The sequence below is a fragment of the Hypanus sabinus genome, chromosome 28 (genome assembly GCF_030144855.1).
Source record: "Hypanus sabinus isolate sHypSab1 chromosome 28, sHypSab1.hap1, whole genome shotgun sequence".
Lineage (NCBI taxonomy): Eukaryota > Metazoa > Chordata > Chondrichthyes > Myliobatiformes > Dasyatidae > Hypanus > Hypanus sabinus.
In genome coordinates, this window is record NC_082733.1 from 34,418,774 (window position 1) to 34,426,623 (window position 7,850).

Consider the following 7,850-nt stretch of genomic DNA (forward strand, 5'->3'; position numbering starts at 1 on the left):
TAAAATAAGAGTTTTCCTTCTCCTAGGCGGGCTGCCATCCAAGGCTGATGAGCCCACCTGCCCAAAGCAACTGGTCTCGAGGCACCAGTGGTTCACCTTTGCCCCTTCTCTTGCCAGTAGAAACAGTTCTTCCGGGCCTAGTAACTAAGCCACACGTGAAGGCCAAGAGGAGTTGGACTTGGTTGTCAGAGGCTGTTAGAGTCGCACACCATTTGGAGCACTTTATTGGTAGTGGGAGCTTATCCTCACTACAACCCCCACCCCTCCCGGCTATGACAATCTGTGTCAAATATCTTTATAATTAAATTCCTGCAGTGTCTTCCCTGTCCTCTTTCAGGACAATTCTAGGAGCCTTTTTACAGCCAATGAAGTAGCTGTTGTAATGTAGGAAACATAGCAACCAATTAGGATGGAGAAAGCCTCGTAGCTATGCCACATGGCGCTATGGTTCAGAAGCATTTAAAGAGGAATGATTCAGGATTTATGAATAATTCACAATCTTCTAAATAAAGCTTCAGAATCTATCTAAGAAACATTATCAGTTCTCAAAACAGACATAGCTGTTCAAGCAGGAGTTCAAGCAGAACAAAGTTAAAAAAATGTTCAAAGCAGATTTATTATCAAAGTATGTGGCCAGTATATAACCCTGAGATTTGTCCTCCTGCAGGCAGCCATAAAACAAAGAAACACATTGGAACCTGTTTAAATAAAACAGTAAACACCTGTGGTGAACTACACATACCTGTCTGGACACGCACCCCCCCCCCGCCCCCCGCTGACTACACCTGTGGCTCCTCCCACTGACCGTGGCTCCTCCCACGGACCCCGGTACAAAGGCGATTGGGGACTCCACCCCTGTCTCAGTCTCCAGAATGCAGTGTGGTGGTCAATTGCTGCTTGTTCTTTCTTCCAGCCAATAAAAGCCGATATCTCACCTCACGTCTCAGAGAGTTATTGATGGTGCATCAACACCCAATGTGCAAAAAAAGGAATAAATCACAAATGGCCAAAATGAAGTGAATAACAGACAGAATATTAAATATCGAACTGTAGAGTCCTTGAAACAGTCTAGGAATATACAATTTATTTCAGTTCTGTTTAGGTTAGCATTGTGTCATTCTTGACTGCAGGCTGCAGATCCTGTATATGTCAAAGCACTTCAATCAATATCACACAAAATAGTATCTGCAGAGAGGGGCATGGTTGAATTTTGAGGGCAATAACCCTTCATCAGAACTGGAGAAGTGAGAAAAAGGGATGGGAAGTGGGGAAATGGGGGAAGGACTGTGGAAACGAGGGAAGGACTGTGACTGGGTAGAACGAGAGAATGACTGTGGAAACGAGGGAAGCACTGTGACTGGGCAGAAACAAAAGAATGACTGTGGAAACGAGGGAAGGACTGTGACTGGGCAGTGATACATTTGCTTTCAGTGCTTTTTAGTTTTGGTCAGGCCATTCCTCATGCAAAGGGAAGCAAGACGATTGTGGGACAGTACTGGTCCCACATGCCAGCATAAACATGGTAAATAAATTTGAATTTTGAATCTTCTAGCCTATAGGAATGGATGCTAGTTAATAATAGCTGATCCATCCAGAGAGGTACAAGTAGAGGAAGACATAGCTCAAGTGAAAGGAAGAAACAAACTGGAACTGTGAGATGCAGAACACAAGAACGTCAGGAGATGTAGACTGATCAGCCCCTCTAAGCTGCTCTGCTCTTCTGTTATGAATTGGCAGATGCAATCATGATCTTAATATCATCGTCCTGCACTCTCTGCATGTCTTTGGCTCCCTTACATTTAAAATAGATGTGAACTTGCATCTTGAATGTAGTCATGTGTTCTGCATCCACCGGGCAGAGCCATTGCGGTAAAGTTGAAATTTTAAAAAAATGCAGGTTATAGCCAACAGATCAGGCAGCATTTGTGAAGAGAGAAAAAACAAAGTTAATCTTAGAGTTGGATCAGCCTTCATTTGAAGTGGCACAAACAAGAAAGGCTGGTTATTTGAAAATGATAAACTCAAGCTTGAATCCTGAGAACTGCAAAATTCCAGAGCAGAAGAAGGAGGAATTGCATTAATTTTACATGAATTTTCTATCCCATTTATTCTCTAACCTATTTATCTATCTATCTATTTATTGATTTAGAGATTCAACAGTGTAACAGGAGCTTCCAGCTCAATGAGCTCTTGCCACCCAATTGCACCCAAGTGACCAACTAACCTACTAAACCGTATGTCTTCAGAATGTGGGGAGAAAGTGAAGCACCCAGGGGATATTCAGTCACTGGGAGAACGTATTAACTCCTTACAAACAGCGGTGGGAATTGCACCTGGATCAGTGCCACTACGCTACCGTGCCATCCCAAAGACCTCTCTGCCTTTGGCTTCAAGCACCATTCCAATAATGCTCACTGTAACCTGAGGAAGAGCACCACATCTTCCATCCAGATACTTTGCAGCCTCCAAGCTTGAGCAATTGCAGATAAATGTTGTTTATGTCAGAATGACAGTGACTGCGTGGGTACTGTAATTGGCAATGTGTTTATTACTGTCGCATGTAGCAATGTACAGTGAAAACCTTTGTTTTCCTTGCCATCCACACAGATCATTACGTTGGTCTTACAAAGGAAAAAACAATAACAGAATGCAGATTAAAACAATCATTCCCAACAGGGGCAGTTACATGTCCTAAGGGGGCATTAGGAGAAATAAAAGTCATTGGGGGGGGGGCGTTCAGGATTCTTGGGGCGGGTGGTAAGAAGCACCTTAAATTGAGGCACGTTTGGAGGACACGACTGACTACGTCAACTCACTGCCATCGTCACCATTCTATAGGCATTCCCAGTTTGTGTTAATTGTTTATTTTAATTTAGCACTGATAATGATGGATAATTATGTACGGCACAATCTATATGAGTCTGAAGGCAGAGAAGCCTTGAATGCTAATCCTGCTAAGAAACAGAAACTACAGAAAGTGTGTCAATTACAATGTTACGTAACTGGAGTATGGTTTTATTCTGTTCTCATAAGAGCAGTGATGCCCCATTTGTCTTATTTGTAATACTTCACTGTCCAATGAAGCCATGAAGCAATCAAAATTGCAGGAACATTTCCGTAACGGACACCTTGAAAATGCAACTTAAGATAAGAAGATAAAACTCCAGAAGATAAAAGAAGCATTTGAAAAGCTCGAGTCATTTGCCAAGAAAGCTAAAAATGACCTTGTTGGTGGTCACATTGCTTCTTATAATATTTCCAAAATTATAGCAAAGTGTGGAAAATCTCATATAAATGGTGAAAGATTAATAATGCCCGCTGTATCAGAAGTGTCCACCACTGTTCTCAAAATGGATACCAGAACTTTAAAATTAATTCCTCGGAGTAATAACTCTGTAGCTCATTGTGTCGATGAAATGTGTGAAGACATTGAGTATCGACTATGCACAGAGCTACAAAAAGCAGAATTTTGGATAAACTGGATGAGTCAACTATGTGAGACAATGAGGCATTGCTAATGGTTTATCAAAAATGGAAAAGTTTATGAAGAGATTCTCTTTTGTAAAGAGTTATGAACAAATATCAATGGACAATCAATCTATGATGAGCTCAAAATGTATATTGAGGATATAAGTATTCTGATTAGGAACATGATTTCTTGAGCAACAGATGGAGCAACATATATGACAGGTTGCCATGCTGGTTTAGTGGAATTAATGAAAAAACAATTTCCAGGTACTGTATTTTTGCAATCCATTGTATAATTCATTGTCAACATCTTACAGCCAAAAACCTCAGCCAACAACTTTTTTCAAGCATGACTCTTGTAATATCTGCTATCAACAAAATTAAAATTCATCCATTAAATAGTAGAATATTTCACCAGTTATGCCAAGGTAACAATGCTTCTTCACACTGAAGTGCGTTGGTTGTCAAAAGGCTGCTGCATAAAACATTTCTTTGATCTTTTAGAAACTGTTGCTAAATTTTCACTCAAAATTTACAAGATCTTGGGAAACAAAAATAAACTTCTACATCGAGATGTGGTATATCTAACTGACCTGTATGACAAAATAAACATTTTAAATATGAAACTGCAAGGTGAGAATTTCAGTTTAATCCAGGCAAAAAGTGCAATTTCCACTTTTATTGGAAAATTGGAAAGATATGAGCAAAACATTGAGAAAAGAATATTATCACAGTTTCCTTATCTCTCTTTCACAGATGGTGATTTGCAAGAGTACTGCTTACACCTGCAGTCACTGAAGAAGGATTTTCAGAATCAATTCAAGGACTTGAACGATCTGGAAATTCTGGACTGGGTAATTAACCCGTTTCTTTGCAAGGTGGAAGAACAGGAAGAGAGCTTGTAAGAAGAAATTATAAAAATTCAGAATGATGAAGAAGCAAAGATGCTTTTCAAATATGTTGGCTTTTGTGGAATGAGGCTGCACTGTCATATAAAGTTTCCTTGTCTTTGGAGAAGAGCCAAACTGCTCTTCGTTGCATCTCCATCCTCCTACTTTGTTGAAAGATGCTTCAGTGCAGTGAATCACATACATAAAGAAAAGAAATTGCTTGGACATTGCTACGCATGGGGACTTAAGGATTTTGCTGTCACAACTTGAACCAGATATTTCAACTCTTGCTAAAAACCATCAAGCTCAAGGATCACATTGATATTGAATCTGCTGTACAGCACACCTGATTTTACTATTGGGGGCACCAGAAAGTAACTTGTGCCTAAGAGAAGAGCTGACAAGTATGAAGGTGCTTTAGGCAGACTTTGGGCTAGAAAGGTTGGAAGCCCTGGATTAATGGATTACAGTTTTAGAGTTCAGGTATGAAATTAGATGCAAGACCATAACAAGGTAGATTGTAAAGTCAAGAGTCCATTTTATCACCCAAGAGGTCTGTTCAATAGCCTTATAGGAATGGGATAAAAGTTGTTCTTGTGTCTGATGCTGCATACCTTCAGGCTTTGTATTTTATGCTCAATGGGAGAGATGAGAAGGAAGAATGTATAGATAAGAGCGGTCTTATTTTAGTGAGACGTGTAAACAATGGCTAAGAAAAGAAGCTAGTTTTGGTAATGTATTGAGCTGCGCTCACAAGTCTCTGCAGTTCCTTGCACTCTTAGGCCAACCATGCTGTGTAGGATGCCTTCAAAGGTGAGTCTAGAGAGGGTGCCGGGGGGTAGGTGGAGATATGTCTCTACCAAAGGAGCTGCAATGTGCTCCTTCTCTCCATAATCCTGTAGGTCACCCTTGGGCAAGGTGTCATACCTGCTTAGCCCTTGATCAGGGTCACATGAAGTCATGGGATTAGGCAGCGGATGGTCGTACGAGTGGCTGGTGCATATCACAAGTCCTGGTTATGCAACCACTAACGCCAGGCAGACAATCTCTGAAGTGTGTTGATAATGGCCAGGGTCACCCGTCTTGGAAAGTCACTGCCCAGCAGAAGGCAACAGCAAATCACTTCTGTAAGAATTGTCAAGAACAATCATAGTCATGGACCATTATTGCCTACGTCATATGACATGACACATGATGATGTTAATGGGTTATATAGGATGGACAGGGTTAGACGGAGTAGGTTTATCTGGGTCAGCGCAACATTATGGCTGAACAGCCGTACTGTGTACACACCTTACTTTGTTTACATTCTAACAGGAAAATCGTCTGTAAGTTACTACTCCTGCTCCTATTTCCCTACTTAATATGTTCTAAAAGGATGTCCTGATCAAGTTTGGTGAAAAGATTGGATAAGGCTCCTGCTGGACTTTTTACCAATATTGTCTCTGTTGGGCTTAGTCCCTTGTTCTACTGTGCAAGGCAGTTTCTATTTCCAGCAAAGCCAGCTACAGTTCCTAGAATCAAATCCCAGACTGCATGGCTCAGTAATGCACTCAATAGAACTAAAAATGCTGTTTTAAACAAAAACAAATACTTTTAGTCCCATATTTCATCATCTGTGCAGAATTACAAATGCCTTTGTATATCACTGCCACCAGCTGCTCACTTCCATTACTGCACCTCCGAGAAAAAGTCATGAAAATTCAGATTCTGGTTCAGTTACATTAAAGCATGAAGAAGAAGGCAATGGCAAACTACTTTTGTATAAAAAGTTGCTAAGAAAAATCATGGCCATGGAAAGATCATGTTTGCCCATGTCATATGACACGGCACATAATGAACAATGGATGTTAGATGGAAGGAAGGACATGGAAGAGTACAGGAGCAGGCCGTTTAGACCACCATGTGTCGGTTGTCCATTGTTAACCTGGTGTAACCTGTGCAGGAGGAGTTTTATACTGAGGAAGCCATTGCACTGAGGCAATTCCACTCTCTCGGCCTCAAAAATCTTGGTCCAATGGTACAAGAAAATTATCACAACTGGAGACTTTGTCAGCTGCAGTGGGTAGCCATGACACCTTCTGTGCCTTGTCCTGTCCTTCGCTCTCCACAAAGCATTGCAGCACTGCCTGCTGGGCGGTTGGATTTTGTAGCTGATCTCATCCGCCCAGTCCACCGGAACTGGCTTCACACGCTGGGATCGGCATATCCCTATCTCACTGGGGTTGGAGGTTCCCAGCTACCCTTACCCAGTTTAGTCTGCCTGTTGAAGCAGTGTGCCAGGGTGTGGCACGCAAACAGTTACTTGGAGCCACAGGTGTGAGCAGGGTAGCAGGTGGGAACCAAAGGTGAACAGGTTGACCCTGGCTGGGGCACGACAAGCCCACCACCAGAGTTGCTACCCCTCCCTGGACACCCCATACACCCCAATACTGGCAATGTAACAGTGTATTGTATATCAGACCACCATACTGGCAACTATCCACCTACGCATAGACCCTATCCCCCTATATCCCTGGAAATAGCTTGGAAAACGGGTAGCTCAGGTGAAGATGTTTGGGTTGAGTTGTTGTCCAATCTTGGCAATCTATCGGCAGACATTTCATCACCTTACGAGGAGATGTCATCAGTGGTGACATTGTGGTGTGTCACCATTAATTTTAATCTGTCCTCCAAATGCTTGGCTTTTATATACTTATCAGTTGGCTGGTCGCCATTATAGAAACTCAACTGTGAGGTAGGGAGGGATGAGATGAGAAAGAGAAGGGGGAGGGGACCCAGGGGGAGTTGATAGACAAGTGAGAAGAGGCAAGAGGCCAGAGTGACAAATAGATTAAATGGGGGTGGGGGTGGGGAGGCAGGGGAAATTATTTTACCAGAAAGAAAAACGATGAGACCTCCTCCCTATGTCACAATTGAGATTCCGTAATGACAACCAATCAACTGACTGATAACTATATAAAAGCCAAGTGTCTGGAGAACACAGCACAAGTGAACAGCGCACTGGAGATGTCTCCTCGTATGGTGATGAAATGTTAGCAAATGGATTGCCAGGATCACAGAGCAACTCAGCCCAACCTCCATTCCTCCTTGTTTATGTGCTTGTCTCACTGCTTCCCGGATGTTGCCTTTGTCTCTGCTTCAACCACCTTCCCTGCCAATAGGCACCTCCCGATAGGTGTTCGGTGATGGCCCAAGTGTGGAGAGAGAGAGGGACATGTGGACTTGGAATGTATAGTTCGCTCAGATTTAATTAGATTTAATTAGCTGAGGAATAGTAAGGGTAAAAAGACCCTAATGGGTGTTGTGTACAGGCCCCCAAACAGTAGCATGGATATTGGGTACAAGTTGATTAGGGTGTTAACATTGGCATGTGCTAAAGGTAATGTAGTTGTTATGGGAGATTTCAACATGCAGGTGAACTGGGAGAATCAGGTAGGTGCTGGACCCCAGGATAGGGAGTTTGTGGAGTGTCTAAGGGATGTATTTTTG